Here is a 15,085-nt window from a genome sequence, read left to right as displayed (position 1 = left end):
GAAACCACGGAGAGGGACATCTATTCTCAACCGGCCAGCATGGTCCAAGAGAGATCGGAACCACTGCCTTTCCGACTCTCCGATAGATCAGAACCACTGCCCTTCAGACTATCAGGGGGATCGGAACCACGGCTCTTCCGACCCCTGCTACAACATGAGCGCCAACAGTCGAAAAGAACCCCTCACCGTCGTCGCCGACAACGACAACGCCCCCAGCTGACCAGCAACAACACAAACCGCCGTCACGAAGCCATCACGACTAGCCTGCCTCGCTCTACGTCGACCGCCGCCGATTCTCGAGGGGTCATTGCCACTCGCCAGCTAAGGACGCCGCTAACGTTCCGCAGTGGACGTACAGGGCTGGACCCCATCGCTGGACCGGTACTGCGGCCCATGATCTCACTTTCGCCGACCGCTATCGTCAAAATAGAAGCTGGAGGACGACTACGAGCATTGATCGATGTTTGTTCGCCGTCAACCGTCATATCGGCCGACTTGGTCCGGGATCTGCGGCTGGACGAAACTCGAGTGGGTAGCCAGACAGGCTGTGTGGTGTGTCTGCGGGGGAAGCACGGCGATAACAAACGCATTGCGACCCATGCCGTCGTCACACCACATTTCCACCGAGTGGCGCCTAGTCACAGCCTGGATCGAGCCATCGCGGCTATGTATACACACATCTGTCTCGCCGATCCAAAATTCTACGTCGCGTCGCCAGTTCGCCTAGTTCTCGGGGCAGACGTATATGCCGACATTATTCTAAATCAAGTTCTGCCAGCGTCATTCGGCCCGCTCTTGGCGCAAAGCACGATATTCGGCTTCGTGCTTTCTGGAGTATCTAGAGCCTAAATGGTCGCAGATAAATATCAAAAAAATGAAATTTGAATTTGAATTTACATTATGAATTTTGTAATAAAGAACATTTTGTACTGTTGAACTCATGCGTACAGTCTGTCCATCCACAAATTTCTCATCTTTCTCCCTCTAGATATTGTACAAACCATAAAACGCTACCAACAAATCACACGACATGTAACAAGATTGGCAGAATCAACAAAATTCTTGGAGAGGTGCAAGAGAAGCAGTTTAACTCCCAACTTCATCTAGAACGCAACAAAAAACATCGATACCACTTGAAACAACAACATATGCAGCAAGAAAATACCATGTAAGTTTGCCAAGATCATATCCACATATATCGACAAAGTTCAAATAAAACTTTTAAACATTATCATACGTATTAAGCATGAGAAAAGTAGAGCAAAGAGAAGAGAGATAACTGGCTTAAAGGCCCTAATCGAGCATACTCTCGACTCTCAGCATTCAGCTACATTTTTTCAAAGTGAGGAACTTCTGTTGCATAATCTCACGGACCGTGTTAAAAAAACACAAACAAAAAAGTGTGAAATCCTCAGACAAAAAGAACAAGATAAATTGAATATTAGGGTGGTACCAAAATGGTTTTTTAATAATACATCTTTAGACATCCCAAAAGATATTCAATGGCTGCTATCTCTAGATCCAAAATATGTAATGCCGTTAGAGAAAGGAAAATTTCCGATTTTTCAAGTTATAGCGGATGGAGAAAATGCGATACAAACAGTAAAAGATAAAGAGAGGCAAGAAATTGAAAGAAATAATCTAACGGCTCTGATAGGTGATAATTTAACCAAAAATACAACCTCATTGCGAGATAAGTTTACATGCCACACACTCCATTCCGCGAAGTCATTTCTGAAAAATAACAAACAACTTTTAGTACTCAGTGCTGATAAAGGTAACACCACTGTAGTGATGGACAGGACGGAATACTCAAGAAAAATGCAGGACATATTAAATAACATTTCCGCTTATCGAGTTCTAAAACGAGACCCGACGAACAAATTACAGACAAGAACAACGAATTGGTACTTAAGATGTTCAATGATGGATGCATTGATGAAAAAGAAAAGAACCATTTGACGTGTAAAATCGCTATCACACCCAGAATTTACGGTTTGCCAAAAATCCACAAGGAAGGCATACCCCTTCGTCCGATTTGTTCGTCTATAGATGCCCCATCCTATAATTTATGCAGATATGTTGTCCGAGTTCTCAAAAATATAACGAAATCGTCTACATACAACGTTGAAAATGCCAAAGAATTCAAAGACAAGGTCAAAGACACATACATTTATGACGATGAGAGTTTGGTGTCATTTGACGTGGTTTCGTTATTCCCCAGTATTCCTGTTGATTTGGCGATTGAAATCATAGCCTCGAGGTGGAATGACATCAAAGAATATACGTTGATGAACAAAGAGTTTTTCTTAACAGTAGTTAAATTTTGCATAAAAGAAAACAGATATTTTAAATATAATGACAAAGTATATGAGCAACGGTCAGGAATGCCTATGGGGTCACCAGCCTCGCCAGTTATAGCGGATATAGTTATGGAAGAGCTACTGACAAAATTTGAGCTAGAGTCCAAAGAAAAACCAAGGCTGCTAACAACATATGTGGACGACATCTTTGCTGTTGTCAAAAAAGAACACATTCAAAATATGCTCCACATGCTTAATACGTACCACAAGAACATACAATTTACAGTAGAAACAGAAAGGGATGGTCAACTCCCCTACCTCGATACGTTAATAGTCAGAAAGAATAATAAGTTACATATTGACTGGTATCAGAAACCAACGTCTTCTGGAAGGCTGATAAGCTACAACTCCAAGCATGAAAGAAGAACAATAATAAACCCGGCGAAAAATTTTATTAGAAGTGTTCTCACAATCAGTGATGAGGTTTTCCACGAGAAAAATATTAGGATAATTAAAGTAACCCTGGAACAGAACGACTTTCCCAAAGAGTTAACAAATAGACTTATCCACAATTTTCATACCACGAAAAATAATGAAGAAAAAAGAACGGACGCGGCCAACAAAAAGTATTTGACAATGGAATATGTTCCAGGATTATCGGAGAGGATAAGGAGCTCCAATCTGTACGACAAGGATAGCTATAATCTAGCGTTCACGTACAAAAATACACTAAGGCAAGTTTTTAATAACATAAAGGATAAGATCCCCAAGTTCGAGAAATCTGACGTAGTTTATCGAATCCCATGCAACGGCGACGGGTCCCGCGTATGCGAGAAGGTATATGTGGGGACAACAAAACTCAAGCTCATGACAAGGATTTCCGGTCACAGGTCAAACATAAAATTAAGGAAAAGTTTTTCAGGAAATAAGACGGCCCTATCTGCCCACTGCAAAGATACAGGACATCACCCTGATTTTGAGAACGTAAATATATTGGAGAAGGAAAAACATTACCAAAAACGCTATACCTTAGAAATGCTACATATATTGAACACTCCTAGTGAAAAAAGAATTAATTTTAAAATGGACACTGCCCACTGTGCGAGTGCTTATCGCAATTTGATTTTGAAACAACAGCAACATACACCGCGCTCACTTAAATAAGAATATTCAGCATCCAGCATACTTCAAGACAACAACTAAGCAAAAGGGGGTTGATATACATACTAAGTTATGTCTTATTGTTACATGTATTTTATTATTGTAAAATTTTTGTTTATACTTACTGTTCTTGAAAATTTGTTTACATTTGTGGTATTCGGTACATTGGTTTATTTTTCATGCTTTCGCTTTTTGTACCTTCAACACAGATTTTTGGCCATTGCTAATTTAGTCGATCGAACATATTTATATGAGTAAGTCGCTTATTATATGTATATACGTAAACATTATGTAGAATACGTTCTAATGGTTTGTTTTTTTTATACCCCTAGTCCCGAAGATGGCTTTAGAATAAAGCCGAAATATCAGCAAGAATAAATTATACAACTATAATACAAAAAGTTGTGTTTTTATTTAAATTTGCCTTCAGCTCAAAAATTTAAAAATATATTATTTAATATAAAGGCTATTAATTCTTATCAAAATGTACCACTTACATGTTTAAACTTCCACTAAACTAAATAATCCTAAATAGCCATTAGGGTATGCTAGATCGGGTGTGTCCCCGAAAGCACCCAGCCAAAGATGGTGCTTTGGGCCAGCAGCGAGCCAAACGATGGTGGTAACGTGCCCGGCGTCATAATGTCGGCATAAAAGTCGCCGCCGAGAACGAGGCGGATGGGCGTTGAAGCATAAAATTGTGGATCCGCCAATCGGACATGCTCGTATGGAGCCGCGACGCGGGGGTCGACGTGATAGGTTGGGCTGACGCGCTTGAAATCATGGACGCAGACTGCATGTGTGGTCACCGTCTTGCTCTGTCCATGCTTGCCCCTGAACCTAATAAAGCAGCCGCTTTCGCCGGCCGCGTCGGTCTTCGGCAGTGCTAATTCTCGCGCCAGCCGACGGTCGATGTTGTGCGAGGGGAACATGCGTCATTGAGTGCACGGATGAGGTGCAAACGCCTCCCACTTTCACGGCCGCAGTTGGCGCCAGAGTAGCCATTGGTCGTAGCGGCTGTAGCGTGGGCTGCAATGATCCCGTTCCTAAAGGAACTGTGTTGCGGTAGCTGGCGCGGCCGAGTGGCCAGTCTACCGTTCCGGTTATCCTCATGACAATTGCGTATGGCGCGTAGCTGGCACGGCCGTGGGGCCCGTCTACTCTCTTGGTTGCGGGCGTTGGTACTCGTGCGTTGTCGCTGGCGTGGCCGCATGACCAGTCGGCGTTCGTGGCCGCTTGTATGATTACGCGTTCGGCGTTGATGGAGCGTGCGGGAAGGCCGTGGTTCCGCGCCACTTTGGCTCCGTCTTTCGTGGGCTAACAGGGGTCGGAACGGCCGTGGGTCCGATCCCCCGATTTCTCGTTGTTCGTGGGCTAGTAGGGGTCGGAACGGCCGTGGGTCCGATCCCCTACTGTTTGATTGGGCTATATGGGTGCCCGCTCCACTCCCGGATGGTAAAGGTTGCTCGTCGGTAAAGGCCGACTCGGATGCGTGGAGAGACAGTGCCTCATCCAACGTCCCGTCGTCCACCTCTTGCATAGTGAGCATCCGCTCATACCCTTCGTCCTCTTCTTCCATGACCAGCTGGTTCCAGCTCTTCGGCGGCTCTGGCTCGGACCACAAGTCCTCCATCGACAGGTGCAGCGTGGTATGATGGTTGCTACCACATCTTCAGCACCTGCCTTGACTCGTGCAGTCTCGGGCGCGATGTACCATTGAGAGGCAATTTTGGCAGTACTTGGCCTTTATAATTTCGCGCAGTCGTTGCAGCGGGGACTTCGCGCGGTATATCGGGCATGACTTGATGGGATGTTTCGCGTCGCATAAATGGCACGGCTTTGGATAACGAGTGGCCTGGCGCTCGGTCCTCTTTCGAAGCGAAGCGTAACGAGTCATTCTATTTAGAGAAGATGGAATAAAAAGTAAAGGGAACTTGTTAATTTATTATGACTATGTTACGCGTTCGGCGGCGAGTAAGCCCCAATTCTATTATCGGGCGCTTTTGAAATTTCGCGCGTGAGTAGAGTGAAAACATGTCGAAATGCCTACGATAATATGTTCATCTCGCGTACGTTATGTGCGTGGCCTCTTTCCCCGCAAGTTATGTGCCTGGGTCTTTAGTGCCTTATTCTCTTCATTTTTGTGTCATCCGGTAGCGCTTCAGCTAGTCAGGCATACTAGTGTTGCAGAAAAATTGACATTTAAGTTGCGAGTCATTATATTTAGAGAAGATGGAATAAAAAATAAAGGGAACTTGTTGATTTATTATGACTATTTTACGCGTTCGGCGGCGAGCAAGCCCCATTTCTATTATCGGGCGCTTTTGTAATTTCGCGCGTGAGTAGAGTGAAAACATGTCCAAATGCCTACGAGAATATGTTCATCTCGCGTACGTTATGTGCGTGGCCTCTTTCCCCGCACGTTATGTGCCTGGGTCTTATAGTGCCTTATTCTCTTTATTTTTGTGTCATCTGGTAGCGCTTCAGCTAGTCAGGCATACTAGTGCTGCAGAAAAATTGACATTTAAGTTGCTTGGTACTCACATTTTGCTACCGAAACGGATAGAGAGTGTATAATGTGGGATCTTGCGAGTCATTGTTATTTGTGTTGTTGGTGCTAAAAACCAACAACTTTCCTGCCGGCCACAGAAAAAAAATGTTTGGTCAGCAAAATTTTATGCTATATAAAGAAAAAATATAAAATCTTCGTTTTGGACGAGGCGAAAAATTTTTCGAATGAACCATTTTTTTGTATTGCCCTTCGATTATTTGTTCAACTGTTCCCAATTACGCTTGTAGTCCTGTTTTATTGATGGTCTTTACTAAAAGGCACGTTTCCCGAAGTGTATTTGGCTCCGATACCGATTTGCCAGAAACGGGTTTTTGGGTACCCGTTTGCATCATTTTATGCATCCCTAATACAATGTACATTTAAAACTCGGCATATATGTACATACGTTGGTACAAGTAAATGGGCAGTCAGTGCACGGACTTTACCGCATTGGTAGATTGACATACCTTTTTGACCCATTCTTCATTTTCTACTACGTCTACGACTTCTGCTACTTAGATTCTACCAATATATCAGTATTTTCGCACTGAAAACGTAGACTGCGATAATTTTAAAGTATTGAATTGCCGAGCCCATCCAACTAACATTAGGAGGCGATACTGGCCAAACAAGTCAATTTTGAAAAATTTGTGAAGAGCTTAAACAGGAAATAAATTTTTGATTAGAGAAATATAGTAACTGAGCACGCGAATATTTTCTGCGCTCGCCGGGGCCTCCACAGTTTTGTTTTTGAATAATTTGAACGAAAATAAAAACGTTTTACGTAAACGATAACATGCCGAATTCGGTTATTTTTGCGAAAATGAAAACGTTTTACGTAAACGATAACATGCCGAAATCGGTTCTTTTTGCGGCAGTATTTTTTGGTACATTGGAAAATTGTTGTGGTAGTGAGACGTTTTGGTATGTGATTTAATGTGTGAGTTGTTTTTTAAAAATGTCCGTGCACTGGTAAATATTTACTAGCAGCAAAGAAAAACATATTGTGCACATTCATACACAACCGTGTATAGAATGTAAATTCCTCAGAATTGAAGCAAACGGGACTAATTGAAAGATTTCTTCCGTTGCTTTATTCTTTCATTTTTTACGCCTGATGTAGCACGGTTGGCTTAGAATGATAAGTACATTGCAATATTTTCTTTCTATCTACATATTATTATAAAAATAAAACCATTTTTTCCTTTTCCATTAATGATTACTTTTATTTTATTTTTCAGGTGGAGAATGGGCATGGAACGCATTGGTCAGGTTGAATTTCGTTTTAGGTTACAGATGCCGGCATCGCAAAAGGGTGCTCCAACTTCGGCGTCGGCCGCGCTGTCAGTTGTAACACCTCTGCGATGCCCATTGACGAAATTTAGTAATGGATTTTCTCTCCCCTTTTTTTTTTACTTTCAGGTTATTTTACGGCGGACTGACCCAACGGGATTAGAGAAAACTGCGTACCCAGCACAGAGACAGACATTGAACGATGTAGATACGCATATTTCCCTTGAAGGTTATACCAACCTAACGCAATACCAAAAACCCCAATGTCCCACGTGGCAATTGGTATTAAATTTCTGCAAATTTGTCCATGAAGATGCATGGGATGAGGGCGAATGGTTGGGTGCATTGGTGGTTGCAATGGAGGTACGAAAAAAGGCAAAGAGTGCTTCAAGTTTCAACGATCTCGTATTGTTTTTTTTTTTCTTTTTTTTTTAACGATGCTCCAAATGCCTACGATATGTATGATGTCATTGGTCAGAATGTGGTGCAAACATGAGTTGAGCTGGTATAAAACAAGACTACAGAATATGCAAATCAAATAATTATAATAGTCTGCAAAGATGTAGAGAATAATGTGCCCCTAACTCTGTGACCAATTATTAGAATTGTTCAAATTGGTTTGAAATGGAAGTAAATAATCAGTTTTAATAAATTTGATTGTGACAGTTGTAATGGCGGATAATTCGTCACATATTCCACCACCTTTTAAACCATTCGCTTACACCAGGATGGAATGATCCTCCAGCTTTTAACAGTGCAACACACTCACAAGGCCGACCAAAACTCTATTTGCACAAAAGAGTTGCCTTTCCAGTTCAGGGAATGTCAACAGAAAGTTATTCAGGCACAAACCCTCGTCCAATGGCATGTGCAGCGCCATCTCATCATGAACCAATCGTGCCTCCCTTCAACCTTGAATTATCTAACTCTACACTGGATACAACCGTATCCGATCCAAGCAACTAATTGATGGGATTAGTTGTCGACGGTAGGCCATTTACTTTTGATAAGGTGTTGAAACCAACGGCTACTCAGGAGCAGTTGTTCTTGGATGTCCGCCCCCTTGTTGGCAAGGTAAAGCAAGGATACAACTGCACAGCTTTGGCTTATGGGCAAACAGGAACTGGGAAATCGTATTCAGTGGAACTAAATTCGAATTGCCCTGAAGGTAGGAATGTAGGAATTATACCACGATGTTTCAGTGAAATACTTAGCTCAGACCCGAACGCCGAAACTAATACAGCGAATCCGGTTAGAATATATGCCTCGTTTATTGAAATTTATAATGAAAAGGTTTTTGATTCACTGAGTGTCAATTTTAAGTATACATGTATCGTCATTAACAATATTTGGGAATGACGGAACAACTCAAGTGCATTTATGAGTTGTAGTCCAGTTGTGCGGAAGTGTATGGTAGCAATTGAAAATGTTATGGAGAAAAAAATGTCTCAGCTCATGGAGACTTTAAAAGATCTAAGTAAAAAATTTTTCGACAGCGAACTATAATGACAGAAAACACGCCGTGCTCTACACCAATGGCAGCAAATAATAATGTAACCTCATAACCCTTAGCGCTGAGACAGGAGTATTATACAAGAGGTATTGAGTAAGAATGCCGATCCAAGAGCACACCCTTGGAGAAAATAAATGATTCACCAATACTGGGATCATCGATCTTAGAAACAAATCTAAAATGTCAACTGTTCGTCACAAGTAGTCCAGTCTTCAAAGTACCGGCTGTGCCTAATAGAGAATGAGTTAGTGCTGAGTCGACTATGGGAATAGCTTCCGATGAGTTAGAAGAGTCAAAGCGCACTAAAAATCAAAAGCGCCGCTCACGCCGTATATCTCACCGCCTGCAGCACGGTTCGCTTATAGATATTAATTGCAAACCGGATAAGGCTTTACGTCGTTACAGCCGACTTTCGGTAATGACTGAAGGAATGGAAATATCAAGCGAATCCTTATCCGAATTATCAAGTAGAAGAAAATCAATTAGACAGTTGGATAATAAAATGCGGCAAAGTGTGCGTCATACTGCGCATGTGAATGAATTAGAATCAGACAAAGAAAAAGGCAAAGAGTTTCATTCGGATTTCAAGATAATTAAGTTCTGTAAATTTTTCGAGAATTACCGAATATGCGAGTCAAATAAATCTAGCTTCAAAGGTTTCGAATTTCGAAAGTAATCGCTGTTATAAAACGGTAGGGATATTTTGAATTTGGAAGATAATTCAAGTTCTAAAAATCATTCGAAGTGGATTTTCAAAAAAAATTGAAGAAATTGTAACGAGTTCCAATTGGGCTTAACCATATTGAATTACGTAAATAAATCCCCTTGTGTGTTCAAATAAAATATTAGAAGGGTTTAGCTTCGAAAATTGTTCGAAGCTGCCAAATTGTTTGAATTTGGAATAGTATTTGAAATCAGTGATAAATTATAGTTTTTACAAAATGCTTCGAGTTATATAGTTTGAAATTATCATTCTTGCTACAGTCCTCAATATTTTCACATATGCTTTCATTCTAATTTTATTTTCCTATTTGCTATTTAGATCGAGGGAGGTTGGTAGCGTGTGCTTTTAAAACATAGAATCGGTGTCTCTCCTTCAAATTTTGGTTACTGTTATCGAACCATCACCAATTTGAGCTGGCAAAAGACCATCAGCCGGTCCTAACACCTCAACAAGAAATATCACAATAACAACATCAAAAAAAAAACAGCTACTACCACTGCTGCAGCCTCTGCATTGATGGATAAGTCAAGTGATGTCGCCAGTAGTACCAGCACAACCACATCATCGGGTAACTTAGATGCCGCAGCGTGCAGCAGCACTAGTTCAACAACAAAAATTTATCGTTTAAGTTTTCATAATTCCAAAGAGGGTTTGTTGCATAACAGCAGCATTAGTAGTAGCTCCATTGCCGCGGCAAGCACAATCAATCATACAACATGGGTAGATGATGGTGCGCCATCGTTGCCACCGAAACGGCAGCGTGAATATTGTCGCGTCGAATATCCATATGCGCCACAAAACGATGACGAATTCGAATCGAAAGTGGGGAAAGTCATCACGAGTATAAGCATGGAATTGCCGAATAAGGGCTGGTGGAAGGGTGAATTACATGACAGAGTTGGTATTTTCCAGATAATTTCATCAATTTGATAGATCGTATGTAGAGCCAAATTTGTTTTATTGTAGGAGCGCGCAAGTGGTTGAATGAATGTACAATTTGTCGTTTTTTGTTTTTGGTTTTTTTTTTTAATCTAAGTGTGTTGGTCATACACTGCATTAATGGCAATTGCAGAGGATGTGTTAATGAAAATAAAAGCTTTTGTACATATGTTGTTGTTAGCATTGAAAATTGTTCATTGCAGGAGTTGCCGTACTCCGCATGAAAGGTGCTTAATAAAAACGATTTGAATAACAAGCTCGAAGGAAGTTGTATATGCAGTTCGTAAACTAATTCCAAAAATGTAATTGTCGCAGTTCTTGTAAAGCTGAACGTTCGAAATTCAGAACTTTTAAAGCAAGGGAGCAAGATTGTATGAGAGATGTTTAAGTGATGGCAAAAAAAAAATGTCGCCTTTTTTTTCTTATGTGAAAAAAAAACTTATCTCTCCATTAAAAAACGTCCTATTACATTTGACAGTGTACCTTTAAAATTTGAGTTGTAAATTCGCTGTCAGCCATGTCTCGGTTTTCGGCGTCGAAAATTTCTCGTATTCAATTTGAAAAGCTGTTGTTATATTTAAAAACAATTTGACGATCATTTTAAATTAATGTGGTTTTGAAAGTTACTGAAATTTGACAATAATTTACATGTAGAAAGTAGACAAGTCTTTGGTTTTTTTTCGAGACAGTTAGATCGCTGGTAGGCTACCTACAACTTCGGAATTTCGTAGTTGGTTTCGATAATCCTTTAATGTTTTCCAAAAACTATCTTTTGTAAATTTTATATAAAAATACTCCAAAAAAACATCACATTCGCATGCTTCATACTCAGAATATCCTCAAGAACTCCATTTAAAAAGTTTGAAGTCACGATCAATTTTGGTCAATTTTCTAACCGATGACAAATAACTGAAGAGGGTCTCGGATCAATTTTTTTAAATTTTTTTTTCTTTTTTTGCTTAAATTGAAATGCACCTTAATTGGAGAAATGTTAGAAAACATTTTTGGTAATCTATCTATTGGATAATCGAGATATCTTGTTATTTATAAGGGGTTTTGGGAGGCCATTTATAACACGCTTTTCTTTAGAAGATTTTTAAAAGCTTTCATTCATCAGCTTGAAGTGACGAGCCGTGTCGATTACTTCAGCTTAATTTTACACAATTTGCGACCCACCAACGTTTTGTAAGCTTAATGTTTGTTTGAGAAAACCTTATTACAGACTTACATTACGTTTACTGTGTTTGTTAGGAATAATATTGGAATCCTGAGTGCTAACCCCGCTTCGGTGCGGCTGGCCTCGTCCATTTGCGTTCTGTGGCAGATCGTGGGTCTGTGTTAGGGTTCTGGTGTCCTCGCTCGGGGTGAGCGAGTGAATTGTGGGATGGTATCTTTTTTGGAAAATTAAAAAAATTTAATGGGCCGAATGCATTAGTTTTGGAAATTAAAAAATAGAATGGGCCGAATTCAGATAAAGGCAGATAACGGATCTGCGGTTGTGTTGTTGGTTGTCCTCGTTCCGGGTGAACGAGAGCTGGGGTTGATGTTTCTGAAATGAGGAACGGAAGGATTGTTAAGAGGATCTCGTGGTCCTCTCACAATCTATCTCCGTAGGAAGAAGGATCAGTTTGACCAAAGGTCGTCTGACTTGACCCTTCTCGGTTCTGAGGTCGACAACACGTACTCGGTTATCTTCGCCGGGGTGTACGTTGACGACTCTACCTAGCTTCAACTCGTTGGGAGATAAGTTGTCCTCTTTGAGGACAGCGAGGTCTCCCACTTTTATATTTTCTTTGGGATTCTTCCACTTCACTCGTTTTTGAAGTTCGGTTAAATATTCGGTTTTCCATAGCCGCCAGAAGGTTTGATGGAGGGCCTTGAGCTTCTGCCATCTATTTATCATGGAGGCAGGAATTTCGTTCGCAACTGGTTCTGGTGGCACCAGAAGATGGCTGCCAGTTAAGAAATGTCCTGGGGTTAGTGGCTCCAGGTCCGTTGGGTCATTGGATGCAGGGATGAGAGGCCGTGAATTTAGGCATGCCTCGATCCGGCACAAAAGGGTTTGGAACTCCTCCATGGTATATTTATGTAGAGAAGCGACCTTTTCGAAGTGGCTTTTGAAGCTCTTCACTCCCGCTTCCCACAGGCCGCCCATATGTGGAGCGCCGGCGGGAATAAAATGCCAAGTTAATGCTTGATGGCTATACCTGGAGACTGTTTTGTCTCGGCTTTCTGCCAGGAAGCCTTTGAATTCCGATCGTAGAGATCTGGAAGCTCCGACAAAGTTCGTACCATTGTCGGAGTAGATGTTTTTCGGACATCCCCTTCTCGCGATAAAACGCGCAAAGGCTGCGAGAAAGCATGGAGTACTAAGGTCACTAGTGGCTTCTAAGTGGATGGCCTTAGTGGAGAAGCAGACAAAGAGGCAAGAGATCGCTGCCTTAATCTCATCGGCTGAGATTATGCACGACTTTTTGTGGCATACCGTTTTTGTTTTAGGATGCGCTCTAGTTCATATGCACGTTCAAGAAGAAAACGGCGCTCCAGACGCTCAAGCACCATATCTGGTTCACGGTCTAGATCACGGTCACGTGGTAGTAGACATGATGTATCCCGTAAAAGACGTTATCGCTCAACAAGCAGTTCATCACATCGGTCGAGACGGCGTAGCCCTCGCTCAGTTTCTAGCAGCAACAGGTATTCCGATCAACAACGTAAACTGGATTCTAAGCAACGTAAATCGCCTGTAGATCAACATCACCGCCGTACACACACGCGTTCAAGATCGCGAACGAAAACTCGTGCTAAAACACTTAAAAGCGGTGCTACAACAATAAACGAAAGAATTAAAGCAGCCCCTATTAGCGCTCTGCCGGTTTGCGCTCCAAGTGTCGTTATAACTTCTACTACTACTACAGCACCGTCTATTGTTTTAATAACAACAAAAACGCCATATATATTCTGTATACATAAATTGGCAAGGATTATCTCACTTTAAAATTTGAATTAAATAATCTAAAGTTGTTTTTGAAACTGAGTCGAGAACTGTGCGTGTGACTACTTGGTAAAATTCACAATGGAACTGCTTTTGATTTCTACTACGATCGTAGTAGTTTTTACCATACGTTTAGAAATATAGCTTTGAATTTTACGATAGAAAAAGGAAATAAATTTGAAATCTCGAACGTGTGTTTATAAAATTTTAAAGTCATTTGTCATCAAAGTTTGACAAGCTAAATTTAAAGTGTGACAAAAATTTAAAAATCTAGGAAAAAAAATCAATTAATTATATTAACAAAAAGGACGACAAACAATAAAAGCGAGATTAACGTGCGAATTATTTAGTATATGGAAAGGGATTTCCATTCTGCAAAGCAAAAGCTACCCAAGCAACAGCAACAACAAATAGAGCTAAACTACGCAGGATCTTTAATTAGCTTAGCGAACGATCATCGTACGCCAAGAAATATTCAATTACGTTTGACACCATTGACACAACAAACTTTAAAACAATGATGGATTTTAATGGCCCACACTCGAGCACAAGCCTATCGGAAAAGAACTTCTACAATAATTACTCAATAACAAGTTTGGTGCGCGAAGAAGTTCAAAATATTTTAAAATATTTATGCGTTACCGATCAATTTATACGCAAAGAAGAGATCGATGCTTTAATCGAACGTTGCTTAAAAGAAAAATCACATATCGATAATGGTAAGAGCTCAACAACCAGTGCAGAATCCTTGCCGGACGACGACGATGACGACAATCAAGAGATCGAAGTAACTGGAAATGTTAAATGAAACAAATAAGAATAAATTAATTGTTGAGAATTTTCAAATATTAGAGCAACGTATCAACAATTTGGAGGAACGTATTTCAACGGTACTACAAACGGTACCAAAATTGCGTCATTTGCAAGCTAGGAAATTTAAAATTAATACAGAAGTGATACGCGAGGAATTACGTAATGTAGTGCAAAGAATGGTTATAGATGATGCCAATAAAAGTGCAGGTAATGGTGATGGTGGTGAGGTCAAAGTTGTTGGTGATACTTCCAAAACAATGAGCATTGCTGGAACTGATACAGTTACAACAGATAAAAAAGTTAATCCCTATGATGATTTATTCTACGCACAACGTCAAAATGCTATGAATATTTTGAATTATAAAAAATCGAAAGCTGCAATGGAACTTAATCAACGACCAAAAATTTGTACGCATATTAAGCCGATTGTACGTGAAATTGGTGAGATCAAATTTAAACCCAAACAAAAGGCAACATTCATTCATGAAGAAGCGACCTTTTTGAAGTGGCTTTTGAAGCTCTTCACTCCCGCTTCCCACAGGCCGCCCATATGTGGAGCGCCGGCGGGAATAAAATGCCAAGTTAATGCTTGATGGCTATACCTGGAGACTCTTTTGTCTCCGCTTTCTGCCAGGAAGCCTTTGAATTTCGATCGTAGAGATCTGGAAGCTCCGACAAAGTTCGTACCATTGTCGGAGTAGATGTTTTTCGGACATCCCCTTCTCGCGATAAAACGCGCAAAGGCTGCGAGAAAGTATGGAGTACTAAGATCACTAGTGGCTTCTAAGTGGAT

At 40.9% G+C, this 15,085-nt stretch overlaps 1 pseudogene; it reads left to right on the top strand.

The window, feature by feature from the left end:
* Nucleotides 1-13,832: 13,832 nt before the first annotated feature.
* On the top strand, nt 13,833-14,885 carry LOC137235781 (uncharacterized; annotated as a pseudogene).
* The last annotated feature ends 200 nt before the right edge of the window (nt 14,886-15,085 follow it).

This window comes from Eurosta solidaginis, unplaced genomic scaffold (assembly GCF_040869045.1).
Source record: "Eurosta solidaginis isolate ZX-2024a unplaced genomic scaffold, ASM4086904v1 ctg00001068.1, whole genome shotgun sequence".
NCBI classification, from domain to species: domain Eukaryota; kingdom Metazoa; phylum Arthropoda; class Insecta; order Diptera; family Tephritidae; genus Eurosta; species Eurosta solidaginis.
Note: the sequence above shows the minus strand (reverse complement) of the source record. Positions and strands in the feature narration are given on the sequence as shown.